Genomic DNA, 10,213 nt, shown 5'->3' on the forward strand with positions numbered 1-10,213 from the left:
GAATCTCCGTTTGCAGCCTACAACTCCTTTTTCTTGATCTTCCGCCTTGGTGCAGATGGACAGCAGTCTGATCTCGTCTTCCAACGGGCAACGGTCTTCCCGACGGACAACGGTCTTCCAACGGACATCAGTCTCCCGGCGGACAGGCTACGGTCTTCCGATGGACATCTGTCTCCCGACGGACTACGTTCCCTTCGGGGCAAAGGGTTGCCTCCCACGGGGGTTCTTCCCTTGCGTGTCAGGGTTCCCCTGCGCGCCCTTCTGCTGTGTTCTCTCCTGCTCCTGCTCAGTATTAGCGCACAGGCGCTCTCCTGCTCATCAGCGCTTCCTGATCGCTAGCGCTCTCCTTTCGCCAGCGCGCTCCTGTTCGTCAGCGCTCTCATGATGATCATCCCTGCTGTTCCTGTTGGTTCCTGTTACGCGCCCTGTGCGCTCACGTTCGCCCTCGCGATCTAGAACTTTGGTTCAGGTCTGGGTAAAGGACTCTTCTTCTATGCGCAGGCTTCCACGCGTTGCCTTCTGCTCGTCAGCGATCATCAACTCGCCAGCGATCATCAGCTCGCCAGCGATCACCTGCTCGCCAGCGATCACCTGCTCGCCAGCGATCACCTGCTCGCCAGCGCGCACAGGCGATTTTAGTATCGCCTATTCAACAGCGTTCTACACGTCAGCGATCACCTGTCTCTCGGCGATCTCCGGATCGCCCGCGTGTGTTACAGCCGGCACGCCAACGTTCTCCAACACTTCTGAAGGAACATGGTTCGCCAGCAACTATCTCGCCATCGCCCACCTGCGCATGCTGCTCGCCATCGCGCGATCGCTCACCTGCGCATGCTGCTCGCCATCGCGCGATCGCCCACCTGCGCATGCTGCTCGCCATCGCGCGATCGCCCACCTGCGCATGCTGCTCGCCATCGCGCGATCGCCCACCTGCGGATGCTGCTCGCCATCGCGCGATCGCCCACCTGCGGATGCTGCTCGCCATCGCGCGATCGCCCACCTGCGGATGCTGCTCGCCATCGCGCGATCGGCCACCTGCGCATGCTGCTCGCCATCGCGCGATCGCCCACCTGCGCATGCTGCTCACCATCGCGCGATCACTGACCTGCGCATGCTGCTCGCCATTGCTCGCCAACGCGTCGACATGCCACAACGCTCCATCGCCAACCTGCGCGTTAGCGCTCACCAGCTCACCACCAATCGCCTGTTGATCCATATCGCCAGCGGTCTTCCTCGCCCACGCGGCAACGCGTTTCCTCGCCATCGCGCTAACGATTGCGTTCGCCGCCTCGGACTCGCGCTCATTCACCTGCCCACCCTCGCGACCGCTCGCCCGCGCGACCGCTCGCCCGCGCGACCGCTCGCCCGCGCGACCGCTCGCCCGCGCGACCGCTCGCCCGCGCGACCGCTCGCCCGCGCGACCGCTCGCCCGCGCGACCGCTCGCCCGCGCGACCGCTCGCCCGCGCGACCGCTCGCCTGCGCGCCCCGCGCGCCCGCGCGATCATTCGCCTGCGCGCCCACACGCCCACGTGCCTGCACGTCTACGCTCATGCGAGTCCGCGCACATGCTCTCCAATGTTCGCCCGCACGCGAACCAACGGTATTCCATCGCTTGGATGGACGGTGTTCCGTCGCGCGAACCGACGGTGTTCCGTCTCGTGAACCGATGGTGTTCCGTCTCGCGAACCGACGGTGTTCCGTCGCGCGAACTGACGGTGTTCCGTCGCGCGAACCGACGGTGTTCCGTCGCGCGAACCGACGGTGTTCCGTCGCGCGAACCGACGGTGTTCCGTCGCGCGAACCGACGGTGTTCCGTCGCGCGAACCTGCAGTGTTTCTTCGCACGAACGTCGGCTTAATTCTTGCAGTATCCATTGCTCGTCTATGGGTTATCGCTCGCCGACCACCAGCTCTCGCCCTTCCTACCACGCTCGCCCTCCTTCTGCGCTCCTTCGCTCACCTTCGTTTGCGTTCCTGCGTGACCGCGCATGGGCGCTTCCACGTTCGCCCACGCGCAAATCTTTGAATTACCATCGCGCGAGCTCCAGGGCGATTGCGACCACGATTCCCATTGGGGTTTTCGCAGCATGGCCAGCCTGGCTAGTTCTTCTGGAGCGTTTTTCCAGAACACGGCCTCACCCCGTAAACGCAGAGCATGGCACTTGCAAGAATAGGAAGAAACTTCAGGGAGGTCTGAGCAATACTCCTCTTTCCGGAACCTGGGTTAGCCCTTCCCCGTCATTCCCTGGAAGGATTTTTGGCGGGGGGCTTTCCGTTCGAGATTTCTCCATCGGCCAAGGGGTGACTGCTTACCCCTTCCTCTGGGGGCTTACCAGGTCCTTTCCCTCCTCGGTTACGGCCCGAGGTTTGGTTCAAGGAAGCTACAGGAAGATCATGGGTACTTTCCTCCTCTCGAGCTCAGGCACCTTGGCCTTTCGTCGTTAAGTATCTAACTTGCGGACAAGCTCGATGTTGTACCATCTGGACGCGCTGACTGAGGGCTTCCTTCGGGTGTCTCATCTGTGGAGGTCGACGACCTCAGACACTCTTCCATCCTTGAGAAGAGTTTGTTTGTGCCCAAGGACAGAGACTTAGACAGCGGCTGTGCGGAGGAAATCGACTTCCGTTTTCACTCCTCCAAGGCGCTTTCTTCCAGACTCTGCAGGGCTCCAGCGCCCTTTTCTTTCAACCACGTCGGCCTAAGTTATCGGCTACGACAACTGGGTCAAGGTGTCCAATTGCGGTTTCCTCCTGTCAGGAACAGATGGCACGGGAGGCTCCCCCGGGGGGGCATAGTCCTAAAAGGAGCGGTAGAGTTCACGAACTCTAGGATTGCAGGTTTCTCGCTGGGAGGATGCTTAAGGTTACTCATCCGGATGACAGCTTCCCGATGCCCATTCCCGCACAATCTCTGTGATCAGCCAAGGATATCGCGCCTGCCGTCTCTGTCAGCGAATTCAGTGTCTCTGAACCTCTATGCCATAGCGTCGGCAAGAGTTGCCCGGTTGGGCAGAATGATCCATACCTTAGGCGAAGGTCCTCCATAGGATCATCGACGGCTTCACCCCCGGCCTCTTCAGTCGATCCTTTCTTGTAAGGAAGGATCTGAGAGGGGAGTTCCGTAGGCGACCTCTCAGCCCTGATCAAGTTTGTCGAACAAACTTCGGCCAGCGTAGAACAGCAGAATCGATCAGACTGGTAACGAGGCAACAGGACTCCTTAAACCCTGGATTGGAAGGACGGGTACTTTCAGTTTCCATTCCATCCATCTTCCAGGGAGCTCGTCGAATTCAGCCTAGACTGGAAGTATTCCTGCTTATGATGCAGTGTGGCTATCCCGCCGTGGCATAGCAGGTTTTTTTCCCCAGAGAACTCTCCCTGCTTTCCTCATGGCCTCTCAGGTGCAGGCTTCCGCCTCCTCTACTTTTTGGAGGGCTGGTCAACTCCGGTAGGCTCGGGTTCGACCTTCTTCAGCGCCGGGACAAGCTTCCGGATGCTTACCATGTGTGTGGGTTCATGGTATTTTGCTTGGAGCCTTCTCTTCTTCTGCCTCAACATCTGGAGTATCTGGCCATGATATTGAGTCAACGGCCTTACCACGTTGGAAACCCCGCTTCTCGTCCGTCCAGCGAGGTTAAGCAACGTCGGTTCTGGTCGGTACTTGGATGGGTGACCACCTGGGGACGCCAGATTCTGTTGCCACATCCTCCGAGCCTTCCTTTCAGTTGACTGTGACAAGACTGAGGAGAGTCGCAGTACCTGTTCTCAGTCAAGCAGAGCTTTCAGCCCTACCTTGGAACGTTTCCTAGTTCTCCTTTCCTCATTGACCCGTCTATAGTCCGAACGGTCGCCTCAGGATAAGTTCCATGTGGGGCGGTCCAAGTTCCGGTGGTTTCAGGCAACGTTTAACCGGACTTCCTGGCCCCTATGGGACCAGCGGAACTATTAGACCTGCAATGGGTGTTGACCTGTGGAACCTCTTGATGGTAGTGGATATTCTCGTCCTTTCCCCACATTCTTGATGCTGTTCTCGGACTCGGCAAAGGAAAGGGGGGGGGGGCCATGTTCCAGTCCAGGCCTATGGTCAAGACCTGAAGGATACCTCTCCATCATTCAGGCAGGCTTAGGGGCCGTAGTCTGGCCCCTCTACAGATCCTACAGCTCCTGCCGAGTCGCCCCGTGCGCGTCGACTTCATGATTCTGGCGTGTTCTAACCAGCAGGGGACGCATTTTCACACCTTCACATCTTGCAGTAGAGATACCGGGATGATTGAGATTCTCTCAATACCACCATCGGCTCTCTCATTCCAGGCAGAGGAATGTTCTCTCCGACTATCCGAGCAGAGCCTTGCAGAGAGAGTGTACCTGGGGGTCTTTGACCTTGAGTAACCAGCAAGTCCTGGTCTGGGGGACCTGATCGCGACAGCTTGGAACCTCAAGCTTCCGCTGTTCTTCCCCCCAGTCTCAGACCCCGAGACTCTGGAAAGATGCATTCCGGTGATGGTGGGACAACTTCGACGCCTGCGTCTTCCCTCCTTTTTGTCTGTGGACAATGGGTCTCAACAAGACCAGGTTGTCTGTCAACCTTTCAATGGGAGAGCTCCACTGGGACTATGCGCAGAACGGTTTCTGGACCCTCTGCTTCCCCTGACGGAACTCCCGGGAGAGCTTCTCCCACGGCGCAGACTACTCAAACAACCACACTGCGACATCTCTTCCAAACCCGGGCGTCGCTTCGGCTTCATGCCTGGAGACACTACGCCTCCTCCTCAAGAAGAGACAACCCGCTACAGTTGCGGTACGGAGGTCGCGTCATCTGCGATAGTCATCCGCAGGGGTCTTCCAGGCAAAGTGAAGAGTCTTCGGTGGTTGGTGCCGTGGGAGATATACCTCTTCCCTTGAGGCCTCTTCTCCAGCAATAACGGTCTTATTGCCTTTCGGCGGGAGGAAACTCCTTTCCGCTCTCGGCAATGAAGCCTGTCGCTCAGCCTTTCCCTGACCTTCAGGCTTAAAGGAATAACTTTTTCCTGCCCGCTGGATCTTTCCTCGCTCATGCGAAGCTACGATCGTCCCTGCCCTAGTCGGAGGAAGACCTCCAACTTGGAGCATGGCTCGGACTTTTAGTCCTTTAAGAGATCTTCTCAAGACCCTTTACGACAGGCCTCGGATTGTATTCCGCCTTGGGTCTCCTGCTCACTCTGGCCACGGCCAGTGTGTAAGCAATCTTCTTGGTCTCGTACGACTCCGCCCTTTCTAAGGAAGAGGGGAAGGCAACATTCAGGTTCGCTCCTGAGTTGTTGGCTAGACTCAGAATCTGGGGGTCCCGGCCCTTCGGTCCAATTCCTTCAAGATTTTGAGTCTCCATTCTGTATCTGATGTCCCAAGACTTTCTCTTTCTTGCCAGTAAAGGAATCGAGACGTTAGCTTTGGGAACAGCTGCAGTTTGTCCTCAGTTGCAGCCGATTTGGGAGCACAAGGAGGACACGGGGGAGAGTCACCAGGTATCTTCAGCCCAGACTCAAGGACATTCATCTCGACCTGTCTCCAGACCCTCCCCCGTCACGTCGCCCTACAGCACGATGTTGGATACATCGCAACGTCCCTCGCCTTCAAGTAATACTACTCTGTGACGCAGGTGCTACAAGCTGGAGTCTGGAAGCGTCTAATGACCTTCGCAGCCCGCTTCCTGCAGGGCGTGACCCACAGGAGTCTCGATACGTTTTTTATCGCTCTGTGGTGGCTACACAACAGCTGGTCTAACCTCAGGCTCCTTTTTGGACAGGTAGCAGAAGGTTGAGGGCATTGTTATCAGGTTTTAGTCTGCATGAACGAAAGAAGTATGTCTGGCCCTTATTTCTTTCTTCATCATCCCCTCTACGGGGAAGCAGCATCCTGGTCTCTGCATAGCTGACCTCGAACCTCTGCAGGTAAACCATGCTTCCTTGTGTTCCGAGTATTGAGTCAATACTGTCGCGTCCCCCATACCCTGACGAGGTGGTATTGGGAACGTCCTAACCCAGAGTTCCTTCTGGAACTCCAGGTCAGCTGCCTAGGACGGGTCACACTTCTTCCTTCACACACAAGCTTATGTAGGCCACACGGTTCCTTGCGGAGCAAGGAACTTGTGATGTGCAGGGACTCCTTTTCTCGAGTGCGACTCACTCGGATTCTGAGTCCCCGGGTAAAGCCAAAGCCAGTATGGCTGGGGACTTTCCACCCTACCTAATGGGTAAGTCACCCAATGTAAATAGCGTGGTTTGTATTTCGGTTACGGAACAAATGACCAATTCGAAGATAATTTGTATTTTTCCTAACCATACAAACCTTAGCTATTTACACATATTTGCCCGCCAGCCCTGTCCCCCAAGACAAGTCCTACCTCTAAGTGAAAGTGAGCATTCATCTGTGTGTGAGGGGGGGGGGGAGGGGTAGCTAGCTACCACTCCCCTACCCCCCCGCTAACTAGCGCGGGGGTAATACACCCTCGTTAAATTCTAATGGCTCGCCATTTCAGCTGCGCTAAAAGGTAAACCCAATGTAAATAGCTAAGGTTTGTATGGTTAGGAAAAATACAAATTATCTTTGAATTTGTCATTTTTATGGGGTTTTTATAAGAAATATTTATTTTTCAATATTTAACTTAGCCGGTGATTATATAAGCTGCAACTCTGTTGCTCGACAGAAAACTCTACGTTAAAAATCCGCCAGCGATCGCTATGCAGGTAGGGGGTGTACTTCAACAGCGCCATCTGTCGTGCAGGTACTCAGTACTCAATGTAAACAAAGAACTCAATTTTCTCTCTGTCGGGCTACCGGCAAGACCTACTAATTCGCTGTGCTAACTGGATTTGTTTTCACAACTATTTGGTGAAGTACACTATTCTAGTTTTGAGCTTTCGCTATGCAGGTGTTTTATCTTCATCTCAAAACTTGAACTCGTTTTGGATAGATTTTTCTTTTTATCTTAAAATATGTTTTCTGTTTTTTGCTGGTATTATGAGCTTGCATTATACGACTAATTTCGCAATTACTACCTTTTAATGAAGGGTAGAATTGCGTGTTTCAGGTAGAAATAAGTGCAAAACAGAAAATCGAAGTGATAAAGTGATATGCGCAAAGTGTTACAGTGTTGCGTCCGAGGCGCAAAGTGTTACAGTGTTGCGTCCGAGGGTTCGTCTGTTCGTGCCTGTCGTTCACCTAGTCCGGGACCTCTTGCAAGCTCCCAAGCCCAGGGGAGAAGTAATGTCAAAAGACTTATGGGTTCGAGAGGCCTTGACCAACGAACAGACGTTTTCCCTCTACGGTATCGGGTGTTTCTTACCAAGATCTCCCCTACCATAAGACGAGAGAGACGTTGTTTCTCCTCGCCATCCGTAGGCTTTTCGCATAAGAAACCTGTCACAAGGTTTCGAAGCCCTTAAGCGAAAGTCAGTCCTTTCAGGACAGGTCCAGCGTCCTGGTTACAGCCATTAGGACAGCTCTGACCCTATGCAGTCATCGGATAACTGCTCGCCGCCTAACAAAAGCGTAACACAGACTCCGAAAGTCTTTTTTTTGTAGGCAAAGTGTTGCGGTCACAGACGTTACCCTCGTCTATTACCACAACCATTTCCGTTGATCCTTAAGGGGTTGTATGGCAAAACATGCAGTATATGCTTGCCTCCCTTATGGAAGACTATTCTGCCGATTAGTCCGTTGAGTCTAGCCGTTTATCTCATCGATATCCTGGCTTTCAGCCAACCTAACGTTCCTTTGTGCTTACTGTTGACGTTGGCGTAGCTTAGTCACGTCAGTCAGGTTGTTTAGAACCACACTCGATGCGGTCTCGTGTGGTTTTTCAGCCGCATTTGGACGTTAGGCCACTGGCTGATGCTCCTGTTGACGTTCTAGACGTTCACTAACAATCGGAGTTGACTTGTTTTGACGCTGTGCGTCAACCTCCGCATTCTAGAGTTGTTTTGACTGCTCAGTCTAGGCAGTCAAAGCAGTCTCGAGTGGGACGCTGTACGTCCTCACGCACCTGTTGTGGTTGACAGTTCAGTTGTTGACAGTTCACAGACTGTCAAGCAGTTACATGACGTTACGTTCTGGTCCGCTACTAATGCACCAGTGAGAGACTCAGCTTTTATCGGACAAGGTTCCTGTAGATGAGGAAGTTGCTGTTCTCCCTCCTACTGATATTCCCTTGAGGACTCTGTCAGATGGAGAGGAGCCTTAAGCTGCTTAGCCTCCTATGGACTTTAATTAAATCATGATGATTTTTTTTAAGGATCTTCGTCCGGATCTTGTAACTGCTGCTCCTCGTTCGCCTAAACGTCAGAGCTTACACTAGGCCTAGCTACTTCGAAGCCGTTGTTTTTAAGCTAGTGCTCTCTCGCTCTCCTAGAGAGCGTTACGTTGGCTAGGCGACTGGTTTTTCACCAGGAGGAGTTTGGGGGATACAGTGAACCCTCGCTACTTCGCGGTTCGACAATCGCGGATTCACCACTTCGCGGGGTTTTCCCATAACCCATATATATATACATATCGCGGATTTTCCGGAAAATTCGAAAATACCGCGAAATCTGAAGACAACCAAATACGATATTTTGTTACCTGTAATTCCATTAATACTGTAATTAGTAATATCTGCTCTTACTGATTGTTCATTGCATTACATATGATATATAATTCAGCACAGAAAGAAATAAAACACGAAAAGAGAATGTGATCATACGATAATTCAGTACAGTACGTAGTAAAATTAAATCGAACATGAAACGCAAATCAGATGCAGTCATACCATATTAGAATGGTGTGTACTGTAATGGACGTGCTTCTTTTCCATGAATCTTTTGTATGTATACGTACGTAGTACAGTACTGCATCCAATAATATTCTTTGTTGCAAAAATCACATTTCGAATACTGTAAGCGTACGAGAGAGAGAGAGAGAGAGAGAGAGAGAGAGAGAGAGAGAGAGAGAGAGAGAGAGAGAGAGAGAGCCGTAAAAATAGCGTACGTAAATTTTTATTATTATTGTTATTATTATTATTATTGTTGTTGTTAATAAAATTATTATTGTTATTATTATTATCATTATTATTATTATTATTACTGTACAGTATTATTATCATTATTTATTATTATTACGGTATTGTACTTAATCTACGTACGTTCATTATGCGCGGGGCATCTTCTATGAGTAACCAACGCATCATAGTACTGTAAGACGGGTTGTGATTGGTTCAAGCGCTGATAGATGACGAATCAGAACTCAAGTTTTGTTATCTAGCCTGTGATTGGTGTTTTGCCCGCATCTTCTACCCACAGCATCAAAGTTCTCGCGGGGCTGGATCGTTCACTTTCTCTTTCCGCGTATTGCTGAGTAGACGTTCTTAAGTTTGTGAAGTTTAATCTGTGCTGTGTGCGACTGTTTTAAGTTGAACTTTTTGTTGAACTTTCTGTTAAATTCTACTGTACAATGCCTCCCAAGCGTTCTGCTTCTAGTAAGGCTGGTAGTGAGCCTAAACGCCACCGAAGGATGATGACGATAGCTGAGAAGGTTACGCTTCTCGACATGTTAAAAGATGGTAGAAGTTACGCGGCCGCCGGCCGCCATTTTGGCATCAACGAATCCACCGTTCGCTATATCAAAAAGGACGAGGCGAACATTAGAAAGACTGCTGCAATCACCTTTAGCAGATCAGCGAAGCGAGTCGTTACAACGCGTAATAAAACGATCGTACGCATGGAAGGTGCTTTAGCTGTGTGGATTGCCGACTGCCGGAAGAAGAACATAGCGTTGGATACGAACACCATCCAAACAAAGGCTTTGAGCTTATATGAGAATTTTGCTGCAAAGGAACCTAAAGACGACGACGGCAACCATGCTGAAGATGATGATGATGCAGATGATCCTCAACCAGGGACATCCACTGATTCCCAGCCTCAGAAACGTTTTTCCGCAAGCAAAGGATGGTTCGCGAAGTTTCAGAAACGCTTCGCCCTGAAAAGCGTTTCCCTGCATGGGGAGTCTGCTTCGGCTGACACTGCGCGCTGCTGAAACTTACGTGAACCAGACTTTCAAGAACATTATCGCTGAAGGTGGATACAAGCCGGAACAAGTGTTTAATATGGATGAAACCGGCTTGTTTTGGAAGAGAATGCCGTCGCGAACTTTCCTGTTCAAAGAGGAAGCCAAAGCCTCTGGCTTTAAGGCATTCAAGGATCGC

The 10,213-nt window shown here is 52.0% G+C and overlaps 1 protein-coding gene and 1 pseudogene across 1 annotated transcript in view; both read left to right on the top strand.

The window, feature by feature from the left end:
* LOC137658770 (proteasomal ATPase-associated factor 1-like) overlaps positions 1–10,213 on the top strand; it is a 51,790-nt gene that overhangs the window by 20,344 nt on the left and 21,233 nt on the right. The window lies entirely within an intron of this gene.
* On the top strand, positions 3,584–3,702 carry LOC137659373 (5S ribosomal RNA; annotated as a pseudogene).

The sequence above is a fragment of the Palaemon carinicauda genome, chromosome 19 (assembly GCF_036898095.1).
Source record: "Palaemon carinicauda isolate YSFRI2023 chromosome 19, ASM3689809v2, whole genome shotgun sequence".
In the NCBI taxonomy this organism is placed as follows: domain Eukaryota; kingdom Metazoa; phylum Arthropoda; class Malacostraca; order Decapoda; family Palaemonidae; genus Palaemon; species Palaemon carinicauda.